General features: G+C 46.1%; 1 protein-coding gene across 16 annotated transcripts in view; it reads left to right on the top strand.

Annotated features, from left to right (window-relative positions):
* Positions 1 to 25,587, top strand: part of TIAM1 (TIAM Rac1 associated GEF 1) — a 449,049-nt gene that overhangs the window by 201,574 nt on the left and 221,888 nt on the right. For 11 of the 16 annotated variants that reach the window (XM_035283120.3, XM_035283112.3, XM_035283121.3 and 8 more), the window contains one exon: positions 9,263 to 9,444. The gene's annotated coding sequence lies outside the window, so the exon portion shown is untranslated. Of the gene's footprint in view, positions 1 to 2,991; positions 3,143 to 3,335; positions 3,444 to 9,262; positions 9,445 to 25,587 lie in introns of those variants that run through there. The other 5 variants (XM_078358818.1, XM_035283116.3, XM_078358819.1 and 2 more) reach the window with 2 other exon arrangements.

The following is a 25,587-nucleotide window of genomic DNA, read 5'->3' as shown; positions in this document are numbered from 1 at the left end:
TGAGCAAACCTTCTGTTCCCTGCCTCCCCCAAAGGAAACACTACGTAACAACAACAAAAAAAGCTCTTCTCTCCCTCCATGCAGAAATTAAATAATAATATCAGAAAGAAGGGGGGAAAAGTATATGGCCTCCCAAAACTAAAAGAAACCCTTCTTAGGTAATCATTAGACCAGAAAACCTGTAGGCGAGATGTGTAAGCCCCCAGCTCTGACCCCAGACTTCATGGTGCTTACCTTCCTCTTCCCATGAGTGATCTGTACCATTCTTTTCTATATGCTGTAGAGAGATGAAGCGCCTTCCGGTTCTGCGTGGAGTACTTCCAGCGTAGACTCGTGATTGTCAATGGAGAAATGACTGATGGGCCACGATAAGCCCACTTTGTCCCTGTATCTGTCACATCTCTCTCTGCACACCCTGTCAGCTTCCCTGAAGTAGGTGATCTCAGATTCTCAAACCGGTCCCCCCCAGCTCTACATCCTCTTCCTCCCACCCCCTTCATGAAGGTTTTCATCCAGATTCAGCGTCAGTCGTTAGCATGATGAGTGCATGGATGCCAAGGCTGCACCCAGAACCATGGGAAGCGTTCCTGCCTCTGATCTCAGTGTCTGCTTTCTTCTGAGCCCATGCGTCTGGTTCTCAGCCATTGAATGCTGCACAGTGGAAAAGGAGAAGTGTTGTTTCATATTTTGATAAGTCCCTGGAGAGTCCTTTGAAATTGATGATGCTATATGGAATAGATGGAATACATGAATTCAGCGACAGGTGAGAGTGAAACTTCTAAATGGGGGTTTCTCAGCAGCAGCGCTATTGGCATTTGTGGCTGGAGAATTCTTTGTCGTGGGGCCTGTTTTACGCATGATAGGATGTTAAGGAGCATCTCTGGACTCTACCTACCAGATGTCAGTAGCACCCCCAGCTGTGACCACCAAAAATGCCTTCAGATATTACCAGATGTTTCCCAGAGGCAAAATCACCTCCAAATAAGGACCATTACTCTATCCAGATATTCTTCTCTTTGTTCATTCTGTTTGTTTTTTTATTTATTTTTTTTCAAGACAGTCTCACTCTGTCACCCAGACCGGAAGTGCAGTGGTGCGATCTTGGCTCACTGCAACCTCCACCTCCTAGGTTCAAGTGATTTTCCTGCCTCAGCCTCCTCAAGTAGCTGGAAATATAGGTGCACACTGCCACGCCTGGCTAATTTGTGTATTTTTAGTAGAGATGGGGTTTCACCATGTTGGCCAGGCTGGCCTCAAACTCCTGACCTCAGGTGATCCACCTGCCTTGGCCTCCCGAAGTGCTGGGATTACCGGTGTGAGCCACCATGCTCATTTCAGTTCTTTTAGATACGTTTGTGGACACTCTTGTTTATTTCCTTAATTCATTTTTCAAGTGGTGATTAGATTTTCTGCTTATACCAGCTTTTATGTGAGTTACCAAGAATATGAAGATGAACCAGGCATCTCTTTCTTCATGTTCATGTACATATGAATAGATATGTGAATATATGGATATGTATGAATATATGTATATAAATATATGTGAATATATATCCATATATTGAGTCAAGTTTAAATGTATCTGAAAGTTCCCTTTTTGGAGTATTGTTTCCAGGCTGTCTCCCTGGCTGGCATTTGAGTCATTATGACTTCTTTAATGAACATTGTTTCTATTTTTGTAGCCTGTGTCTTTGGGTAAAGTTCCTTACAGCATGGATGAGTATCCTTAGTTTTTGGCACAGCTTTTAACCTTATGAAATGATAATGCTCTATTAATCTATCAATTTCATCCATGAATGCTTCAACCATTTCAGATATAGCTTCTCACCTGTCACTTTAGATTTACTGTTTTGTTCTTTTGTGATTTCTTTTGTTCTCTTTAACCAGCCACCTGAGGCTTCATTTAACCTGAGGGCATTTTAAGTTTTATTTAAGGAAACTTCTGTTTGGAAACCAAGGTCCAGCACAGTAGAGGGGTGTCCATGGCTGTCCTCCTGGTAAACTTTAAGTTAGCATGTTCCCATTAACATTTTTAGAAACCGTGTTGCAAAATTTTTCATGGGAAATGAAATGTGGGGCAGTTTTCTTTCCAGGGGGAAGGAAAGAGAGGCATATTTCAGTGAGGAAAAGGGTTGCAGGTAGTTTCCACTGTGTTAGTAATTTTAATTTTTTATGCTTCATGCTGGGTACTTGGTTGTTTATTACATTCTTTTCAAATATATGGTGTGTGTATTATTATTATTATTATTATTATTATTATTTTGAGACGGAATCTTGCTCTGTTGCCCAGGCACATTCTTGGCTCACTGCAACCTCTGCCTTCTGGGTTCAAGCGATTCTCCTGACTCAGCCTCCTGAGTAGCTGGGATCATAGGCACGCATCACCACACCTGGCTAATTTTTGTAGTTTTCGTAGAAATGGAGTGTCACCATGTTGGCCAGGCTGGTCTCGAACTCCTGACCTCGTGATCTGCCCACCTTAGCCTCCAAAGTGCTGGAATTACAGGTGTGAGCCACCGTACTTGGATGTATATTTGAAATACTTTCTAGTACATATTAAAGAAAAGGCAGCCAACTGAAAGTTTGGTTTCTATATTTCTGCCCTTCACTGGTTTTCAGTAGATATTTGGGAGTCAGGTCTCCACTTGATGAACTACCCACGTTTCTGCCCTTGAAGGACTTGTGGGGGGCGCTTATGTAACATTCCTAGACTTTAACATTTTTTAAGAGGCGCTGCTTGTTGCCATGTGCTGTAGAAAAATATCTGATAGTCACTCGTGCTTTGTGCAGGGTGGCCAGGTTCATCCGTAAAATGCTTAAGACCTGTTTGAAATACATTGCTCCCAAGGATGTGGTGGGCAGGGTGCTGGGATTCTGAGTGACAGCCGGCGAATGCGTAGAGAAGTAAATTGGAAAGGGAGGCGGAGAGGAGGGAGGTGATGGTGGGAGGAGGAAGGGAGGAGCGACCAACCCTCTCCAACACACCCAAGTGACCAGATTCATCATAGCTCGAAACTTCACAAGTTACACCCACTGCCTCCGCCAGCAGCCGGGGAAGGCTGCCGCTTCCTCATTTCTGTTACTGGAAGTTTGAGAGATGTGAAGCCAGACGAGAGAAACGTGCGCGCCTTGTTGAGCAGGGGTGAGCTTGAATTTTGAAATCGATTCTTTCCACCAGCGAATCTCTGTGTCGGGTGGTCGGGGCGGGCAGCCGATTGTGGGTCTGGGAGAGGATAGGTGAGAGCCCTGAGCTGAGCTGTGCAGCTGGGGTGGGTGAACCGTGCGCCCCGGAGCCCCTTCCCAGAAGGAGCAAGCGCGTCTCCAAGCTGCTCGGCGCGCGTTGCCGGCTGAGCTCCAGGGACTGGGACGCCGGCGACATTGGTTCTGGCTCCAGGGTACAGAGATTCGGGCTTTGAAAGCTTCATCTTTCCTCCTTGACTTCTGTAAGCGAGGATCATTGTATGGGATACCGTGTTGGGGAGGAGACCGGGATCCTATCACCCACCCAGGATGCGTCCTGCCCGGGGCTGTCCCGCTGCGAGTTGGGTAATTGCATGTCAGTGCCATTGAAAATGAACCCCATGGCATGCTTGGGAATCAAGTGAAAAAAAGGTTCCGAAGAAATACTCAGAAGCTGTGGCTCGGACCGCACCTGGATGGGAGTTCTGGAGTGAGACATGGGAAGTCTCTGGTTTCTCATTTTACATCTGATTAGATTAGCATGGTTCTAGGTTCCTGGCTGTGGAGGTGTGATTTGTTTATCTGGAACATTTTTTTTTTAAATGTCTGTCTTTATGTGACAGCTAGGCTTATCTTTGGATTGATTGCCTAAGTCAGTTTTGGGTGGGGTGTGAGAGGAAGTTTGGGTGGAGGGTGGCACTGGGGGCTGGGATCATTGCAAGTGACAGTATGTTCCAGCAAAGGATAAACCTGGCCCAAATGAGGCTTCTCACAGACAGGCTTTAGGTTTTATCTTAAGCCTGGAGCTGGTCAGTCGGCTTCCATTTGGCCTGGGTCTGTAGGGGTCAGATGGAGGCTATAGGGTTAACTGTCAACAGTTGCAGTTATTTTCTGCCTGATCAACAACTTGGTAATATACCAGCACTTGGAGCTGGTTTTTGTTTTTCGTAAGCAGGTCCTTCAAGAGAATGTTTATAGAATCGTCTTACTTTTAGGGGAAGAAACGAAGGTGAAAAATGTATTGCTCCTGTTGTATTTATAGCAAGCCAAATGCTATTTCCCAGGTCTGGGGTGGGTTCAGTCAGGAAAATGTCAGTAGCTGATTTTATCATTTTTCTAATATCAAAGTGGAATTGCCTGACTTTCTTAGCGTACCTTTCCTTGAACTTTGGGGGTCAGGAGGCAGGCTGCTGGGCCACAGTTCACTTAGCTTGCTCTGACTCGTGCTTCCTTGAAGTTAAAGATACAGATGGAAAAGAAATTACTTTTCAACCATATTAGACGTGGCCTAGGGAAGGACAACAGGTTGTATGATTCAGGGCTAGAACTCCGAGTTCTAGCTGGTTTTGGGCTCAAGGAAGGACCCAGTGGCAGGTAGATGTGAAATTGATGCTGACATGAGGTCTGTGACCCACTCCCTCAGGCCCCCACCCCGCAAGGAACGTTTAGTAACTCACTTGACATTAAAGACAACCAAATTGGATCTCATGATAATGCTGGTGAAACTGACTAATAGAGTTTTATGGAACAATAATTCTTAGCTAGAGAAAGGGGAAATGCATTATTCATAGAGCAAAGGTTTTTAGATATTGTCACATGGGAGTGTTAGAAGATACCATCGTGGACATTTGAAATTGGGGTTAATGCTGTTATATCACCATACAGATGTGAGAGAAACCGACAATTTCTGTATCGTTATCTTTTCATATTGTCTCCCCACCTCTCGCAGTAAATAAGCTGGTTTGTCTCTGGTTGGTTATATTTTAAATTTTATTCACTTATTTCTTCGTTTTAGAGGTGGGGTCTTGCTCTGTTGCCCGGGCTAGACTCGAACTCCTGGGGTCAAGTGATCCTCCCACCCCAACCTCCTGTGTAGCTAGGATTATAGGCTTGTGCCACCATGTCTGACTGTTTGTTAACTGTTAATTTGTTTACCAGACCGTTTACAGACATTTTTCCACTTTATATACAGTTTCAGATTTATTGGTATAATATTGAACATGATGTCCTCATAGCCTTTTTAAAGATGATAGCATCTGTGGCCGTGTTTCCTTTTTCATTCATGGCGTCGTTTATACCTTTTCTCCTTCAGTCTTGCTAACATGTTATCAATTTTATTGGTCTTTTGGAAGAATCAACTTTGGCTTTTGATGGTTTCTTAATTGGAATACAAACAAAGGCCACCTCCTTCCTTTTTTTTTTTTTTTTGATAAGAAGTTTCGCTCTTGTTACCCAGGCTGGCGTGCAATGTTGGGATCTCGGCTCACCGCAACCTCCGCCTCCTGGGTTCAGGCAATTCTCCTGCCTCAGCCTCCTGAGTAGCTGGGATTACAGGCACGCGCCACCATGCCCAGCTAATTTTTTGTATTTTTAGTAGAGACGGGGTTTCACCATGTTGACCAGGATGGTCTCGATCTCTTGACCTCGTGATCCACCTGCCTCGGCCTCCCAAAGTGCTGGGATTACAGGCTTGAGCCACCGCGCCCGGCCCCACCTCCTTTATTTTCTTCTTTTCTTTTCGAGATGGAGTTTTGCTCTTGTTGCCCAGGCTTGAGTCCAATGGCATGGTCTTGGCTCACTGCAACCTCCACCTCCTGGGTCCGAGTGATTATCCTGCCTCAGCCTCCCAAGTATAGCTGGGATTACAGGCACGCGCCACCATGCCCAGCTAATTTTTTGTATTTTTAGTAGAGATGAGGTTTCACTGTATTGATCAGGCTGGTCTTGAACTCCTGACCTCAAGTGATCTGCCCGCCTCAGCCTCCCAAATTGCTGAGATTATATGAACCACCGTGCGTGGCCTGCCACCTCCTTTCTTGAGTTTATATTCATTTTTAAAATTCTACCCCGTGGAACTCTGTCAAAAAAGGCCTGAAAACAGCCTTTGAAAATAAGCAGCTGAATTCCTTAGCTGTAAGCAGGAGGACACCATGTATTTATCTTTGTATCTTTGACATAGATTATGTTTTTTCAGTTTCATTAAAATATACCTCTGTTTGTGAACACCATACACAGTGGACCAAATTGTTCCAAGGTGGGTTTTGTGTTTTCATTGAGGCACACCCTGTGATATTGTTCTGGGAAAATGTAACTAGAATTTACATGAGACTTGCTGGTAATTTAATGTGAATTGTAGGTACCTTCAACACACTTGACAATACAGATTTACCTGTACAACAGTAGAACGAATGTGCTGTAATGACTCGAGAAGACACTTCATTTTGGTTCATATTTAATGCATGAGTCTGAGCATTTTAAAGTTGTCTCAGAACAGATTCTTTCTGCATATATCAGAAAGGATGCTGATATCAGAAAGGCCTGGCTTTGAATTCCTCTTCTACCACTTTAGGCTGTGTGGCCTCAGGAAAATTGCCTACCCTCTCTGAACTTGTATTTCCCCAAATGTGAAATGGAAATGGATTGTGAAATTCCACTATGAATTCAGTGAATAATGAGATTTCATTATGAATATTCATGTAAGGTTTCTATCCCTGCTTTGACACAAAGTAGGCATTTAACAGTGACACCGAGTGTTTTCAATGTAATGATGAACGTTTTCTGCCTCCCACCCTTTCTTGTCCAGTCTCCAACCTTCCCACCTCTCTTAATGCCTTTCTTAGCGTAAGGCAAAGTTACTGCAGTATAATAAAACAAAAACCATTTTCCCCGTTTGTTCTCTCCTCCTCAAGGGCAAGTGCGTTATCGGAGTCACCTATATTTTCAGTATTTGCATTGTATTTTCCTGGTTGGTTATCCTACCATTTCTTCCCTCCAATTTTTATCTTACTTGCCCAGGGTTTTTTTTCTCTCCCAGTTTATCTCATCTCTTTGAGGTTCTTACCCACTGCTCTGTTTTTTTTTTCTTTCTTTCCTTTTTTTTTTTTTTTTGCCTGCCTTTAGTGTAAAAATGAAATTGAGTACAAAGCCCAGATCTTGGCAGTGACTGGGATGTAAGTTAGTGGGTTGCTTCTATGAAGGAAATGTTTGCTTAATTTAGTTACTCGAGAATTTAACTTGGAAGCCGGTCGTGGTGGTGTGTGCCTGTAGTCAGGAGGCTGAGACAGGAAGGTTCCTTGAGCCCAAGAGTTTGAGGCCGTCCTGGGCAATAAAGTGAGACCCCATCTCTAAGAATTAAATTAAAATAAGAAAAGAATTAAAGTTGGAGATAGATGATGCTGGTGAGTGCCATAGCAGTTTGGTATTGCCATTGCATTTTCTGAGAACGCTTTTTCAGACCTTGGAGTTTCTAAGTACTTTTGGGGAAGTGTTGATTGTTTGATGTTAAGGTTGATGTTGTAGCCAAAAAGGGACAATTAGAGTATAAGACAGAGGAACTTACTGGTTAATATTCCCCAACAAGGGAATGTAGCATTACTGAGTTTGTCCAACACTGAGCCATTGGTTCTTCCAAGGGTGTCTCATTTGAGAAGCTCCTGGGGTATTAGGACCTTGACCTATGTAATGGCATAATGAGTTAGCGTTTATTTATGCATCTAGTATTGCAAGGGACTGGACTGGGGATGGGAAGGGATTGTGAGCAGGGAAGAGCCTTCATTTGCTTTCTGGTGCTATGCTAAAGTCATTCTGCTTTGCCCAAGGAGTGAGTCTTGGTTTACATTTTGTATAGTGAATCAGCTTCAAGTGTGGAGTCATTTTCAATAAAGGCAGATTGACTAGCTGTGTCTGGTCTGGCCTGCCCGCTATGACCTGGTGGTGCTATTTTGTTCTAGCCGATGCTTTCATGAGAATAGAGAATGAGGAGGCAACACCCGCTTCTCCGGTTTATTTTGGTGCCGTTGCTTGAAAACAGTGTTAGCGTGGCTTTCATTGGTAAAGCTTTTAGGGAAGAGATCATCACTTTTGGAAAGTTTTGTTTCCTTAATGGTTCAGGGGGGATTGATTTGTGAGCTCTTGTACTGAATCGTGAAGCTGCTTCCGGTACCTGTAGTCACATGCTTTAGGATTTCCATAAACCGTGAGATTTTCGTGGGCAAGAATCACCACAGTCGTAGGTGCTTCTACAAAGCTATAGATAACTAAGCCTGGTAAATGCTTCTTTTGTTTATTTGTTTATTTATTTACTTAGAGACGAAGTTTTGCTCTTGTTGCCCAGGCTGGAGTGCAATGGCGCAATCTTGGCTCACTGCAACCTCCGCCTCCTGGGTTCAAGCCATTCTCCTGCCTCAGCCTCCTGAGCAGTTGGGATTACAGGCATGCACCACCACGCCTGGCTAATTTTGTATTTTTAGTAGAGGCGGGGTTTCTCCATGTTAGTCAGGCTGGTCTGGAACTCCTGACTTCAGGTGACCGCCTCGGCCTCCCAAAATGCTGGGATTACAGGCATGAGCCACTGCGACTAGTCAATGCTTCCTTATTAAAATATGAATAGCTTATGAAAATAACAACACTAAATACTAATGTATTGAGTGTCTACAACATATGAGGTACTTTTCCTGTGTTATCACATTAATGTTTCCGAAGATAATCTTGCAGTCTCTCGAGGTATATAAAAAAGAAGCCCAGGGGTGGGAGGTGGGGCGGGGGATAGAGCAATTGTGCTCTTTTACTGTGGACTTCACTCTCTCCTTGTAGGTTTGTTGGCTTCAGCTGTATTTTTGATGATAAAACTGTGCCCTGGGGGTCTCAGGTCCCTCTATAAACATCAGCTAAATCTTCAGCTCACCCACAAGAAATAGAAAATATTTGCTTGCTGAGTCCTGGAAAGGCAGGCTTTTAGGCACTAAATGGATTTTCTACAGGAAGAGACCTTAAAAAGTCACACAGTCCAACCCTCTCTTGGACACTGTGACCCAGGACAGTAAAGTCAGAAGCCAGGTCCCCCCATGTTGTGTGGCTCCCTCCATAGCTTCGTTCAAGTCCCTGCTCAGAGCTCAGCTCATCACTGAAGTGTCCTACAACCCACCAAGCTAAAATATACCGCAAACCACATTACTCTCTATCTCCTTTCCCTGAGTGTTTTTAAAAATAATGTAACTACTTAAAAAAATAATTATATTATTTTTCAATTTAAAAAAAAAAAAAGAAGCACAAATCCCATTATTTTCTTATGTTGCTCTTATAGGTGGAGTCACTGTGGACTGAAGCCCACGTTTCTAGACTTGAAGCCCAGGAAGGAGGAAGAGGAGGCTGGTTGGTACCATGGGGTATGATGCTCTGAATCCTAGTCTCTCGCCTAGGATGTGAACAGTCCCTGCAGATGGCACATTTGGAGATCTTGACAAAGCTTCTTCTGTCTCCAATGGGGTAAGTGTGGCATTTGCAGAAGGCTGGAGAATGAGGATTGAAGCTTTTAAAGTCTTTATTATCTTGATCCTGCCCAAATCCACCTTTTTTGGGGGGACAATAGAAAGTTCATTGTTTGTGACGATGGTTTTGGTGGTTAAAGGGTTGCTGAGTTTCCCCAGTTGCAATCTGAGGCTTTGAAATGGGTTTCCTGGGAACCTTTCCCATTCTTCCTGGGTGGTTCCCATGGTTATTTTGTTTTGGAGTTGGCCATGGGTAATCCTCTGTCTTCCTGACTTTTCTTTTGCCTGCCTCCATGATAGTGGGAAAGGGGAAGAAGGAATTGATTTGGATGCTGCTGGGGAAACTTGGTATCAACGTGCTGGTTTTGAGACTGATGGGCGTGGGTTCACTTCACTTATAACGAGACAGGGTAAGCATTGATGTAAACTGCTACGTGGTTTTGTTCAAGTGGAATATTTCATGTGGGCCTCCCTGCTGCAGTGAAACTGGACGTTTTTATTACATGACAGGCTTGGGGCTTTCATAGAACGGAGCAAGTGGTCCCTGTGTAATGGTCGCAGTTACTCCAAGAGAAGAAATATGCTGCAGGGGCCAGGCACGGTGGCTCGCGTCTGTAATCCCAGCACTTTGGGAGGCCGAGGCGGGCGGATCATGATGGGGTCAGGAGATTGAGACAATCCCGGCCAATGTGGTGAAACCCTGTCTCTACTAAAAATACAAAAACGAGCCAGGTGTGGTGGCGAGCACCTGTAGTCCCAGCTACTCAGGAGGTCGAGGCAGGGGAATCGCTTGAACCTGAGAGGCAGGCGGAGGTTGCAGTGAGCCAACGTCGGACTGCTGCACTCGAGCCTGGCAAGAGAGTGAGACTCCATCTCAAAAAAAAGAAAAGAAAAGGAAAGAAATATGCTGCAGAGATACCCTCCCTACTTCCTGTATGTGGCACGGACCCCTTCTAGGGAATTCCAGCAGAAAGGGCTGTTGTACTTCAGTTTTCCTCGGCTACGTGGGAGTGGTGATGTCTGCCCGTGCAGTCCCCGTTTACTTCCTAGGAGGAGAATGACGTCGACCAAAAGGGGCTTTCTAGCTATTCGAAGTTGCTCTTGTTCTTTTCAACTTTGCCTTCCTCTCGTGGACAAACCCACCTCGACCTTGTTAGCAGGTGACATTGGGATGCATTATTTTACCTTCACCAGGTTTGGCTCCTATGTTGGTTGGTCCAGAATGTGAACACAGCAGGAGACTGTGGACTTGAGAGAGAGCAAGAATCACAAACGCTTCCTGGGGCGTGATTTTTGTAACTTTTAGCGTTTCCCACCCAGCATTCCGGGTCCTGCATTGTGGATCTTGCTGGGACTTGTTCCTCCAGTCTTACCTGCTGCTCCGCTCTGCCTGCATCCAGACGCACAGCGGCGTAGCCACTCCTTTCTCTGAATGTGCGTAGTTGCTTGAAGCAAACTTCCTTTCAAGGGCTCTCTGGACAGAGGGCAGATAAGACCTCTGTGTGTGCACTCTCTTCAGGGTTAGCTCTTGCTAGGGATGCCCTGCGGATACAGGGACTCCCAGGTAGTTGGTGAAAGGGAATCCAGCCCCTACGGGCACCCTCCAACAGAGAGCGGAGCCAAAGCTCTCACTTTTCCTGTGATAATCCAGACTCATTGTATTATCATAATCAGGTTTCATGCCCTTTTTAAGGGGTAAAAATAATCATATAAATAATAATAGGCCAGACGTGGTGGCTCACACCTGTAATCTCAGCACTTTGGGAGGCTGAGGTGGTTGGATTACTTGAGGTCAGGAGTTTGAGCCAGCCTGGCCAACATGGTAAAATGCCATCTCTACAAAAATACAAAAATTAGCCGGGCATAGCGGCCCATGCCTGTAATCCCAGCTACTGGGGAGGCTGAGGCTGGAGAATCTCTTGAACCCAGGAGGTGGAGGTTGCAGTGAGCTGAGGTCACACCACTGCACTCCAGCCTGGGCAACACAGCGATACTCTGTCTCAAAATAATAACAACCCTTTGGAAACCCAGCTGTCCTTGTTCATCCCCTATCCTTTGGGTTCCCTTCACCTGTCTATTAAATTTCCTTTCTCTGAGGGCTTTCGCCCCTGCCCTCTTTGTTGGAGGGTGCCCACAGGGGCTGGATTCCCTTTGACTAACTACCTGGTAGTGTCTGTACCCCCGGGGCATCCTGAGGAAGGGCTAACCCTGAAGGTGCACGTATTCCAGGCCACGCTGAGATCTTACCTGCCCTGGATCTAGAGTGCCCCATGACTGCTTTCCCTTCAAGATCTCAGCCTATTTTCTGTTTTTCTCTGAAAACACTTCCTTTTTTATTTTTTAATGGAGTCTCGCTCTGTCTCCCAGGCTGGAGTGCAGTGGCTCAGTCTTGGCTTGCTGCAACCTCCACCTCCTGTGTTCAAGCGATTCTCCTGCCTCAGGCTCCGGAGTAGCTGGGATTATAGGTGCACACCACCATGCCTGGCTTAGTTTTGTATTGTAGTAGAGACGGGATTTCACTATGGTCGGGGTGGTCTCGAACTCCTGACCTCGTGATCCGCCCGCCTCTGCCTCCCAAAGTGCTGGGATTACAGGCGTGAACGAACACACCTGGCCAACACTTCTTAATCAAAAATATATACATGATTTTTTACCTCTGGCCTAAGTAACCTATCCAAAGCAATAGCATTGGGAAATGAGGTACCAGGATTTGAACCCAGGCAGCCTAGCCCCAGAGTCTGGTCTCTTGACCACTGTGCTATTGTGTTCCTCTGAGGTGGGCTGCTTGGACCCCTCTTTATACTTGCGCCAGCATGGCTCTAGTGACTGCCATGGTCTGCTTAGTAAATGTTACCTGAGTGAGTGGCCACACAACGCACCGGAGTCAGCCTTTCTGAGTCCTGTCTCAGGGCACCTGTCCTTGTCAGTTACATCCCCCCCCCCCTTCGCCCCCCCGTGGCCTCCCGCCTCCTCTGTGCCGATTCAGATTTTTCCTCTCCTTCAGGGTCAGCTCATGTTCACCTCCTCCTGGCTGCCTTTCTGGACTGCCCGGCCACTGTGATTTTTGCCCCTCAGAACCAGCACTCCTTCTCAGATGATGTTACCCTGCAGCTTTCTCACTGAAGTAGGATCATGCGTCCCTGAGAGCTGTGACTGTGCCCTGTGGCACCGTGTTAATGGATTCTTTTGGGATTTAAACCTGGTCAGAGCTGTCCAAAGAAATGGCAGCATTGCTTCCAGGTTCTGCGAGCAAAGAAACATAATGAGGTTAAAGAGCAAAACGAAAAAAGCAAGGGGCAAATCTAAAAATTGTCAGCCCATTTCTGTGTGAGCCTGTGTGTGTATTTTCATGCTGCAGCTGCTCAAGTTGAGTCATAGAGTGGATGTGTCATCTCTTGGCTTCAGGCACAGTGGCTAGCCCATCTTCCCCCTGGAGGGAGTTTAAGTGCATTTATGTGATGAATAATGTGGATTCACCCCCAGTACTTGGGATGCATTTCAACAGATTTCATGCAGATGGTAGGTGAAGCATGTCAGGCATCTTTTGTCCCCCATTCGAAAGATAACAGAAATACCCCCAGCAGAATCAGTGCGCTGAGTTTTAGCTGACGGCCAACATGGTGGGTGCGCCCGCCATCGTAAGGCAGTGGAAGGAGGGCTAGGGCTGGAAAGGAAGATGCAAACCTTGAGCTCCTACTGTGTGCCTGGCGTTCTTCTGCTTTGTGATCTCTAATAGAATACATGATTGCACTCACAGCCCCTCTGCCTGTGCGTATTCTTATTTCCGTCTACCTGTTGGAACCCAGGTAGCTTGACTAAAATCTCGCTATTGTGGCAGTGACCCTGGACTCAAACCGTGTTTTATCTGACTTCTAAACTTGTGACCGTTCCCACACATCTTGACCTCTGGTTCTGAATATAAACAGAGGCATTTAGATGAGGATGTCTATTGGTCATATTAACTCTAGAATTTGGAGACTCTTGAGTTTCTTTGTGTGTATGTGTGTGACGGAGTCTCCCTCTGTTACCCAGGCTGGAGTGCAGTGGTGCTATCTTGGCTCACTGCAACCTCTGCCTCCTGGGTTCAAGCATTCTCTTGCCTCAGCCTCCCAAATAGCTGGGATTACAGATCTGCTCCACCACACCCAGCTAATTTTTCTATTTTTAGTAGAGATGAAGTTTCACTATTTTGACCAGGCTGGTCTCAAACTCCTGACCTCAGGTGATCCGCCCTGGTCAGCCTCCCAGAGTGCTGGGGTTACAGGCGTGAGCCACCACACCTGGCTGGAGTTTATTTCTAATCTGAATCTTTTCTACATTATCCAGTTCCTCTTAGTGCTTCACTATGAACTTGTTAAAGTCTTTCTTGTCAGAAATACCATGTTTAGGTTTAACTTTGGTGGGGGGCAGTCAGATAATATTTTAAAAACTGCAAAACGAGGGATCTCATTTTATTTTTAGATGCTCGATGCTCATCTGCAGGAGAAACATCTTTTGAACACCCTCAGGGAAGTGAAAAGCTTGATCTTTCTCTTTAGGAACCAGGAGCCTCTCCGGGTAGACGGAGGACTATTCTCTCACTGTCTTGTTTTGTGGCACAAACGGCCTGGGATGGCGACGCCTTGGGTCTGATGCAGGATACCCTGGAGTCTTCCCTGGCCTGTCCCTCTCCTGCCCATGTGGCGTAAACATTGGCATGGCAGGGACAGATGGCCACTCCAGGGGCTCTTTGGATGTCACATTTGGTTGCCTGGGTGGGGGGTAGGGTGGTTGCAGCCAGTCTCCACTGGGGGGAGGAGAGGCCGACTGGGAAATACCCCTTGACAGTGGGTAAACACAAGCTCACCTCCGGAAAGGCCAGGCGCCCCAGGACGTGTGCAGGCTGGGCGGTAATGGAGTCAGATGCACATAAGTGTGTTTGGCTTGGGAAGAAGCCAGTCTGCTCAAAGCACAGCCTTTTCTCTCTGCTCCTAATTGATGCTCAGCAGAGTTTGGTTTGCTTATGGGAATGGGAATGACTCGTGTGGGGATGGTGGAGGGAGGGATGGGCTGCAGATAACTTCTTTAAGAGCTAGAAAGAAATTCTTTCCAGAGGTCTGGGTTAGCTTTACAGGAGGCGCAGGTGAGGGTATCTGAAATTCCCAGAGAGTCAGGAGAGCGCAGTTAGCTACCCTCATCGGTGGTTTTTTTTTTTTTTTTTTTTTTTTTGCTGATCAAACAGCGCCAATCTGCGTAATGAGGAGCGAAGCGTTGATGAACAGCCGAGTGCAGCATCTCCGGCATAAAACCCCATCGCTTCAGGAGGCTGCCTGGGGGGAGAAGCCCTTAAGCCGAGGAGTTTGAGGCTGTACTAAGTCAGAACCACGTTATGGCACTCCAGTCTGGGCAACAGAGTGAGATCCCGAGTCAAAAGAGAGGGGAGAAAAAAGAAACAGCACCCGGGCAGGGAAGGGCTGGAGGCAGCAGAATCCCTCTTCAGAGAAAGCGCAGGAGTTGACATTAGGTGAAAATAAAATGGGGTTTTCGTGGTTTCAGCTTTAGAAGCAACAGTGGGGGTTGTTGCAATTGCCTGCATGCAAACCAAGCCTGGGGTTGAATCGAAGTGGAAAAGCCTACAGCCATAAGCGTTGACTGAAAGCATTTCCGATTCTCACCTCTGTGTTGTAACTATTGCTATTTATCTAATGTATTTGCAGAAGTCCCAACAAGCCAAGGTAAGGTAATGTATTCAAGTTAGCAGAGTGACATCTAGTTACTAGGCCTTATATTAATTTATTTTTGTGAGGGAGGGTGGTGTGGTTATTTATTCATTATTTCAACAAATCATTTGTTGGGTAGCTATGAATATCATCTTTGGGGTACCATGTAGAATATCATCTTTGGGGTACGGTGTAGCTGACAGTGTAGAAGGGAGGAAAAGATATACCATCAAGAGTTCATAAGTGTTCAGGCCAGGCGTGATGGCCTGTGCTTGTAGTCCCAGCACTTTGGGAGGTTGAGGTGGGAAGATCACTTGAGCCTAGGGGTTCGAGACCAGCCTGGGCAATAAAGTCAGGCCTCGTCTCTATAAGAAAATAAAAAAGCCAGGGTGTGGTGGTGCATGCCCGTGGTCCCAGCTGCACAGGAAGCTGAGGCAGGAGGATTTATTTGAGTCTAGAAGGTTGAGGCTGCAGTGAGCCATGTTTGGGCCACTACACTCCAGCCTGGGCGACAGAGCCGGACCCTGTGTCAAAAAAAACAAAAAAGAGAGAGTTCATATAAGGGTTCAAATGAGGGGTATAAACTAGAAGTTTGATAAATTTGAAGCATCAGGACATTTAACCTTCAAAGTAATCTAATGAGCTGTTATTCCAGTTTTGCAGCTGAAGAAAACAAACAGGTGCAGAGAAGTAGAATACCTCAGTGAGGCTCCGCGGGCTGCCCGGTGGACAAGCCACGCCTGCCCAGATCCCTCAGCCCTCTGGGCATCCGAGAACCCCCAGCCTCTGTGGTCCTGATTTCCCTGTTGGTAGCTCAGTCAGTGATCAGTGCATCTACAATATTTAATTCTTTTATTTATTTAAAATACAAGTTTGATTTGAGAGATGGGGTCTCGTCATGTTGCCCAGGTTGGCCTTGAACTCCTGGCCTCAAGCAGCCCTCCTGCCTCAGCTTCCTGAGTGGCTGGGACTGCAGTCACACATCACCATGCCTGGCTTATTTACTTCTTTTTAAGAGTTGGGACAGAAAACCAGTATGGACTATTAGTGTTTCTGCTTCACCTTTCTCAGTATTGAGAGTAATCTAGTTAGTGCAGATGTCTGATGAGCCATTTAGTCCTGAAGAGATGTAACCAACAGAGCCTGTTTTGTAGGTCATTGGAGGGTGATTTTAATGATCACTTAAACACTGTGAATGTGAGTGTGGGAGTTTTGTCGCCAGTTCCCTGGTGGTGGTTTGAGCATTTTCTCTGGGTGGTTCCCGTTACAGTGTTGACACTGCTGGAAGCTGTTCGTACTTAGGGCACAGCAATTTTTCTCTTTTGGTGAAAAATAAAAATTTTTTTTTGAAGAGGTGAGTGAGGGTATTTCTGGTAAGTTCAGTGATTTATGTTTAAACAAAATGATCATCATTATTAGCAAATAATGTGAGTCTTTTTGACTCACAAATGGTGTGAGTGCCCAGGGACACTTAGCGCGGTAAATACGCGATGTGGGAAATCTACCTGCAGAATGTCAGCCCTGACTAGGAAAGAAGCGTTCAATGGAGGGCCTTGTCAAATGCCTTTTGATTTGATGTGTAAAGCTGGCGTGCCATAGCTGGAGATGCCCAGTCCTGAGGAGTATGGTAGGGTAGTTAGTATTCATGAATGAAGTATGAGGAGGCGAGCACTGGACTAGAAAGAGGTCAAGAGACCCGAGTTCTTACCTTGGGCTCTTCCCGACTCTTCCACCTTAGTTGAGCCAGCTGCTCAGGTCTGTGAGTCGCATCCTTCCGTTCCTTGAGAAGTATAGAAGTTTCTCCCTGTATAGTTGGCAAAGCCTGTGATATGGATATTATGTACTAAGACTCACCTTTTAGCTTCGATCCTGCTGGACTATGTATTTGCACGTTATTGATTTGTTTCTTTCAGTCTCAGATGCGGGGGCTGGATTTTGTATTTTTGGTGTGTATTTTACACTGGAGTGTTAACTTCTGGTTGTTCTCTTTCTTTTTTTCCTTTTTCCTCCAGGAGTAGGGGGTTTCATGTAGGATGAAAATGAAAACTAAGGAAAACATAGGATCTGGAAGTAATTTTGAGCAGCAGAAGCATTAAACAAAATGGGGAAATATACCATTTTGTTACTAGCCAGATGAAGAGAACAAGGAGTATATACTTGCTTTTTCTCAGTAACTGGATATGTTAGACACGGATTATGTTTTCGCTGGGACTTTGCAGTTAAAAGAAAGCAAAAAGCAGATCTGGATGTTTCAATGTTTTCCTCTTCTCAAGAGCACATGAAGTCGCACTTAAATGCGAGTTGCCTGCCTCTCACTTCCATAATTTGAAATCAGACTGAAATCCTGCATGTGGGACCCTCATTCTGTGACCCCTGTGTATCCACCAGGCTTCCTTGCCAGCCCTCTTTTTGACTCACAGATGCAGTGGCTATGACTGCCCGGGAATACTTAGCGTGGTAAATACAGGATGTGGGAAATTTATCTGCAAAATGTCAGCCCTGAGTAGGAAAGTCGTGTTACACCAGAGAACGCCTTGTCAAATGCCTTTTGATTTGATGTGTGAAGCTGGTGTGGCATAGCTGGAGATTCCCAGTCCTGAGGAGTGTGGTAGGGTAGGCCCTGTCCTACCAGAAATGCGTTTGGGTTTTAGAGATCATTGTGAAATCGTTTCTTTTGCAATATCATTTAAGACACATTTGGGTTCTGGGACATTCTCCTTCCTCATTTTTCCCCTGGGAGTTGTTGTGGCTGGTTGGGTGGGCCTGCAGGCTGTGATTGATGTGGTGAGCTCCCCTCTTCCAAGGGATGGACCTCTCTGACTTGTGATGCCTCCATTATTGCAACTTTGGTTTAATCATTATAGGTGGATTTTGAGACTGATTGGTGGGATGGATGCTTTCTTTCCTAATCCATGTCTACTTCTGTGTCCAGAAACTTGTAGCCATCTTTGTTTTAAAGTTTGTCATCATCTTTGCTGACTGCTTGGTTGAATCTTTGAAATGCATTCAACACCCAGCATTTTTTTTTTTTTTTTGGCACTGGCTGTGTATGGTGGCTATGGTGGGTCCCTCACAGAACACTTGGGCTGGGAGTACCAGCTGGGAGAAAACGGCCTAAGTATAATGGAATAGATGGCGAAGTCCCACAGACACGTTTATTTAGTGGGGACATTCAAATCACATTTTACCTTTCAGAGTTTATAAATCCAACTGAAGATTTTTTTTGAAAAAATATCATAGTATTAGAAATGGATACATGTGTGTATAAAACTAACGCTAGACCTCTTTGCCAAATTTAATTTCCCAGAAGCGTTCTTAGAAAGAGGGACTTTCTTGGAGAATATGAAGCCTATTTTGCCTCCAGCTCATGAAGGTCATTCTTTTCATTTCTCTTTCTGTGTGTCTCCCCACACCAAACTGCTATTAAAAACCTACAAAGGGCTGGGTGTGGTGACTCAGGCCTATAATCTCAGCACTTTGGGAGGCTGAGGTGGGCAGATCACGAGGTCAGGAGATTGAGATCATCCTGGTCAACATGGTGAAATCCCATCTCTATTTAAAAAAAAAAAAAATTAGCTGGGTGTGGTGGCGCATGCCTGTAATCCCAGCTACTTCGGAGGCTGAGGCAGAATCGCTTGAACCAGGTAGTCGGAGGTTGCAATGAGCTGAGATCGTACCATTGTACTTCAGCCTGGCGACAGAGGAAGACTCCATCTGAAAAAAACAAAACAGAACTACAAAGAACCTTGGGAGGCCGAGGCAGGTAGATCACTTAAGGTCAGGTGTTTGAGACCAGCCTAACCAACACAGTGAAACCCCATGTCTACAAAAATACAAAAATTAGCCAGGCATCGTGGTGCACGCTTGTAATCCCAGCTACTCGGGAGGCTGAGGCAGGAGAATCACTTGAGCCCAGGAGGTGGGGGTTGCAGTGAGCCAAGGCCACGCCTTTGGACTCCAGCCTGGGCACCAGAAGGAAACTCTATCCCCAAAAAAGACAAAACAAAACAAAACAAATGCAAAGAACCATGCAAAAAAAACAAAAACAAACAAACAAACAAAAAAACAAAAACAGCCCTGCACACGGATGTTTACGGCAGTTTTATTGGAAACTTGGAAGCAACCAAGATGTCCTTCAGTAAGTGAATATATAAACACTGTGGTATATCCACATGATGGAATATTATTCAGCACTGAAAAGGAATGAGCTGGTCATGAAAAGACACAGAAGAACCATTAGGGTGGTAGCCAGGGGCTAGGGAGGAGAGAGGGATAAACTGGCAGAGCAGTTTATGGTGCAGTTCGGGGTGGTGAAACTACTCTATACGAGATTGTGATGGTAGATACATGTCATTATACATTCATCCAAAGCCATGGAATCTACAGCTCCAAGACTGAACCCTAACGTAAACTATAGACTTTGGGTAATAATGATGTGTCAATATGTGTTCATTGATTGCAACAAACAGACCCTTCTGGTGAAGGGTGTTGGTAGTAGGGGAGGCTGTGCACGTGGGGCAGGAGGTATATGGGAAATCTCTGTACTTTCTGTGGAATTTTGCTGGAAACCTTAAACCGCTCAATAAAGCCTGGGTGTGGTGGCTCATGCCTGTAATCCAAGCACTTTGGGAGGCCAAGGCTGGCGGATCACAAGGTCAGGAGTTCGAGACCAGCCTGACCAAATGGTGAAACCCTGTCTCTACTAAAAATACAAAAAAATTAGCCGGGCATGGTGGTGTGTGCCTGTATCCCAGCTACTCAGGAGACTGAGGCTGGAGAATTGCTTGAACCTGGGAGTCAGAGGTTGCAGTGAGCTGAGGTTGTGCCATTGTACTCCAGCCTGGGCGACAGAGACGCTATCTCAAAACAAAACGCATTTACACAAACTGCTCTGTAAAGTGGTCTTAGGAAACTGCAAAAACATTCAAACCAAAGTTGAAGAGCGACAGCACTGCGTTCTGCTCATGGCATCTAGTAAAGTGTCTTTTGACCTGTATTCCTTCTCGAAGTTCTTTGCAGCCTGTCCGTTTGGACAGCAGTCACTGGGCAGCAGGGGAGACTCTCCGGTCAAGCAGGAGGATCTGATACTCTGAGAACTGGGACTTTCGCTGGCAGCGTCATAGCTATGAGAGCACTGACTTCATATTCTCGTTTCTTCTTTCTGGCCGTGTGCTGTGGCCACTAAGGATGCATTTTCTGGTAAACGGATTCATACGGTAGGTTCCGTGTGAGCCACACTTTCCTGCATTGAGGGTGGTTAGGGAGAGTAGGGCTTTAGTCATATTTGAAAGTACTGTGACTAGGGGACCACAAAGGGTCAAATTCTGCTTCAGTCTTAAGCCCCTTCCCACAGGGAGTCACCAGGTCTGTGTGCCCAGTTACCTCAGCATGAAAGTAAGCAATTATGAGGAATTTTCTGGGAGCCGACCTCAGTCTTTCTCCGTGTGGGCTGTCTTAGACTTCCCTTTTTTTTGAGATGGAGTTTCGCTCTTGTTGCCCAGGCTGGAGTGCAGTGTTGCGATCGTGGCTCACTGCAACCTCCGTCTCCTGGGTTCAAGGGATTCTCCTGCCTCAGCCTCCCGAGTAGCTGGGATTACAGGCATGTGCCACCACACCCGGCTAATTTTGTATTTTTAGTAGAGACAGGGTTTCTCCATGTTGGTCAGGCTGGTCTTGAACTCCTGATCTCAGGTGATCTGGCTGCCTTGGCCTCCCAAAGTGCTGGGATTACAGGTGTGAGCCACAGTGCCTGGCCGTCTGACTTCGAAGTCAGCATCTGTGTGATCACTGTGCTGTGCTCAGTTGCAGGTAGTAAGGAGACAGCAGTGCAGAAGGCTAGGAAGCATCCCTGCCCTCAAGAAACTGACATTCTAGATACAGACAATATCAACAGGCGTATTCCCTGCATATCTGTGGGAGGTTGGTTCCAGGATGTCCCTTCCCTACCCTGAAGACACCAAAATCCACAGATGTTTAATCTCTTATGGACAATGGTGTAGCATTTGCATATAATTTAGGCCCCTCCTTCCAGACATTGAAAATCATCTCTGGATACCTAAAACAACATAAATGCTATGGAATAGTTGTTACACTATATTGTTTATGGAATGATGACCAGAAAAAAAAGTCTGGGCTGGGCATAGTAGCTCGCCTGAAATTCTAGCCCTTGAGAGGCCAAGGCAGGAACATCACTTGAGTCTGGAAGTTCGAGACCAGTCTAAGCAACATAGTGAGACCCCGTCTTTACAAAAAATAGAAAAATTCACTGCATGTTCTCACTTATAAGTGGGAGCTGAACAATGAGAACACATGGATACAGGATGGGGAATATCACACACGGGGCCTGTTGGGGGTGGAGGTCAAGGGGAGGGAGAGCATTAGGAGAAATACCTAATGCATATGGGGCTTAAAACCTAGATGACGGGTTGATGGGTGCAGCAAGCCACCGTGGTGCATGTGTACCTATGTAATAAACCTGCACGCTCTGCACACGTATCCCATAACTTAGAGTAAAACTTTTTAAAAAATGCCAGGCATGGTGGCTCATGCCTGTAATCCCAGCAGTTTGGGAGGCTGAGGTGGGTGGATCACGAGGTCAGGAGTTCAAGATCAGCCTGGTCAAGATGGTGAAATCCTGTCTCTACTAAAAATACAAAAATTAGCCAGGTACAGTGGCAGGCACCTGTAATCCCTGCTCCTCAGGAGGCTGAGGCAGGAGAATGACATGAACCCAGGGAGTGGAGGTTGCAATGAGCCGATATCACGCCACTGCACTCCAGCCTGGGCGACAGAATGCCACCTTGTCTCAAAAAATAAAGTAAAATAAAATATGTACTTACTCAGTACAGACAGAATCATTTCTTTATTTAAAAAGAAAAAGTAGCCAGGCGTGGTGGCATGCAGCCTCTGTTCACAGCTACTCTGGAGGCTGAGGCAGGAGGATCACATGAGCCCAGGAAGCTGAGGCTGCAGTGAGCCATGCTTTGTGCAGCTGTGCTCCAGACTGGGCGCAGAGTGACACCTTGTCTCAAAGAATAAAACAAAATACAATATGTACATGTTCAGTATAGACACAATCACTTATTTATTTTGCATATTTTGGATCCACGGTTGGTTGAGTCCGCGGATATGGAAGCCATGGATACAGAACCCGTGGACAGGGAGGGCCGACTGTAGTTACAACATGTACTATGTGGGAAGGCGATCGTTGCAGTGGAGACTCTTAAAGCAAGGAAGTGTTGGGTGTTTGAGCTTTTGAATGTAGAGGAATTAGGAAGGCCCCACTGCGTGGGTGACATTGAAGCCAAGGTGGCAAGCGGTTGAGGGAGCAAGCCTGTGCTGACAGAGGGGGCATCTAAGCAGAGGGCAGAGGGCTGGGCCAGGCATGTTGAAGGCTTGGGTGGGAAGAGCAAAGCGCGAGAGCCAGGGAGATGCAGACTGAGGATTACCGTTGGGGCAGGGTCTCAGGACTGCTGGTGAGATGGGAAGCCTTTGAGGGTTGTGGGTAGGACTAGGGAGACACCATCTGGTTTATAGGTTCTCTCAGCCGGCTGTGCTGGGAGGAGACTACACACCATCTCCCGTGGACCGTGGTTTTTAGCCTGTGTCTGAGCCTCTATTAGACTTAGTTACTGCTTATACAGACTGGATCCCACTGGTGTGGGGTGGTGGTGGTCTTTGTTTTTGCAACTTCTCTAGGCACAAATCTCTTTCTTTTCTTCTTTTTCTTTGTTTTTTTTTTTTTTTTTTTTTGCGATGGAATTTCATTCTGTTGCCCAGGCTGGAGTGCAGTGGTGCAGACTTGGCTCACTGCAACCTCCGCCTCCTAGGTTCGAGCGATGTGCATGCCTCAGCCTCCCAAGTAGTGGGGATCACAGGCGTGCATCACCACATAAGGCTAATTTTTCTATTTTTAGTAGAAACAGAGTTTGCCATGTTGGTCAGGGTGGTCTCGAACTCCTGACCTCAAATGGTCCACCTTGGCCTCTTGAAGTGCTGGGATTAGAGGTGTGAGCCACCATGCGGGGTCCACAGATCTCTTTCTTTAAAGAGGATGAGAAAAGGGACTTTTTATCTTACGAGGGTACTTAGCTGATGAATTCTAGAATGCTTTCAAGCGTGGCTAGAAAAATGCCTGAAGATAATTCCAGGTTCTCGGCAGCCCAATGTTTCATTTAGCTTCGAAACAGAAAGCTCCTCCTCCCTGTGCATGCTCCGTGTCGCCCACTTGGCTCACCGGTGAGCAGATTCCACCCTCTTTTCCACTGATCACTTCCCTTTTCGGTTCAGGCTGCTCCTCTGGGGTTGTAGTTCTGAACTAAGGGAACCATTTATCATATGTTCTGCCTTCTCGCCGGAGCTGCATGTTCAATCGTGACCAGAATGCATCTGTCGGATCTCTGAGCTTTTCAAAAATCCTAACCCGAATGTTTTGGCTTATGACCCTCTTAGCCTGTTTTAAGTGGGCGTGTGGTAAACTTGCCCCACGGATGTTAGCATACCCGTGTACTTTGAAGAAAATAATAATAACTTTCACATCTGTCCTCTTTTCATCTAGGGATCTTAAAACCCCAAGTGCATATTAATTAAACCTCACATCACTGGCAGGTAGGGAAGGGATGGAGGGCAATTGCTTTAATCACCACTGCAGAAAATGTAGAGGGATTGCCCCTGGGTAACAGATGCCTTTCATGTAGCATCTTAAATACTTGCTGACGATTACCTGGTGGGAAGGGTACGGTCACGCACATCTGCAGGGTGTGGGGAATATCCTGAGTTACTAGGGACTTACCCTATGTTTTTGGTGTAGTCTTGGCAGAAGGCTTCCTTCTTTCCCGTTCATGGGCTTTTACTGCTTAATATGTATTATTTGGAGTCTCATGGTATGCACTGAAGGATGGTATCGTTAACTGGTAAGGCCATTTGGTTTTCTTTCCACCTTTTATTTTGGTATGCAGATAGGAAGTTCCTTTTAACATTTCAGCTGCCTTCCAAGCTGGTAACTGGGAGTTTTCCATGAATGGAGTGGTACATCCCCTTCCCTTTAACAATCTTTTCTTGGAAAGTCTCTCAAGTGAGCTGGGACAACAGAAAGACAGGAGAGGACCGTGACTTTCCTCAGAGGACAGAGTGGCAGCTGCTTAAGTCTATTCATAGAGAACGGGGTGTTGGTTTTACCTATAAGAAAAATGGGGCAGGGCGTGGTGGCTCACGCCTGTAATCCCAGCACTTTGGGGGCCGGAGGCGGGTGGATCACAAGGTCAGGAGTTTGAGACCAGCATGGCCAACATGGTGAAATTCCGTCACTACTAAAAATACAAAAATCAACCAATATGATGATGGCAGGTGCCTGTAATCCCAGCTACTCAGGAGGCTGAGGCAGGAGAATCACTTGAACCCGGGAGGCTGAGGCAGGAGAATCACTTGAACCCAGGAGGCTGAGGTTATAGTGAGCTGAGATTGCACCACTGCACTCCAGCCTGGGTGAAAGGGAAACTGTCTCAAAAAAGAAAAGAAAGAAAAGAAAAATGGAACAGAACAAAACCAAAACAAAATCAGGAAATGGTATGGTCCTGTCATTAATAGGTAGGAATTCTGCTGCTAACCGGTGGGAGGGGAGTTGCAGGTGTCGCTGGGGTCAGGGAGTTCATATGCACAGCAATTGTTCTTCAGGGCACCTCTGCCTGGCAGTGGGAAAGCAGGCCTCGGCAGGGTCTAGAGGGTCTGAGATACAGCTGGTTTTCAAAGGGATGGGCTTCTTCAATTTTAAGCAGAAAGTCTTTAGCTCCATTTTAAACAATTTATAAATGCCAGTGTATAGTACATCATCGATTTTACAATGTCACACTGCTTTTAGTCACAGTCGCGTGCAAAAGAAAACAGTAAAGGGGAAAAATATTGAAAAGTGTGGATTTCTCATTGGCCCCTCCATGCGACACCTCTTAACTCATGGATGGCTGGCTTCTTTCCATCTTTGTGACTTAAGAGGTAGAAATATATCTATCTTTCCTCAGATACACGATGAATATTTATATTATTTTAGATGAACATTCTTCTGAATAAATTTTTTTATTTTTGAGATGGAGTCTTACTCTATTGCCGAGGCTGGAGTGCAGTGGTGCCATCTCAGCTCACTGCAACCTCTGCATCCCAGGTTCAGGTGATTCTCATGCCTCAGTCTCCCGAGTAGCTGGGATTACAGGCGAGCGCCACCACACCCAGCCAATTTTTGTATTTTTAGTAGAGACAGGGTTTTGCCATGTTGGCCAGGCTGGTCTTGAACTCCTGACCTCAAGTGATCCCCCTGCCTCGGCCTCCCAAAGTGCTGGGATTACAGACATGAGGCACTGCACCTGGCCTACCACTGATGTCACTAAATAGTGTTGTTTTTTCTGGAATGTCGTATACTTGGAATCCTGCAATGCGTAGTCTTTTGGGACTGG

The sequence above is a fragment of the Callithrix jacchus genome, chromosome 21, assembly GCF_049354715.1.
Source record: "Callithrix jacchus isolate 240 chromosome 21, calJac240_pri, whole genome shotgun sequence".
In the NCBI taxonomy this organism is placed as follows: Eukaryota; Metazoa; Chordata; class Mammalia; order Primates; family Cebidae; genus Callithrix; species Callithrix jacchus.
This window is presented reverse-complemented; position numbering and strand designations above follow the sequence as displayed.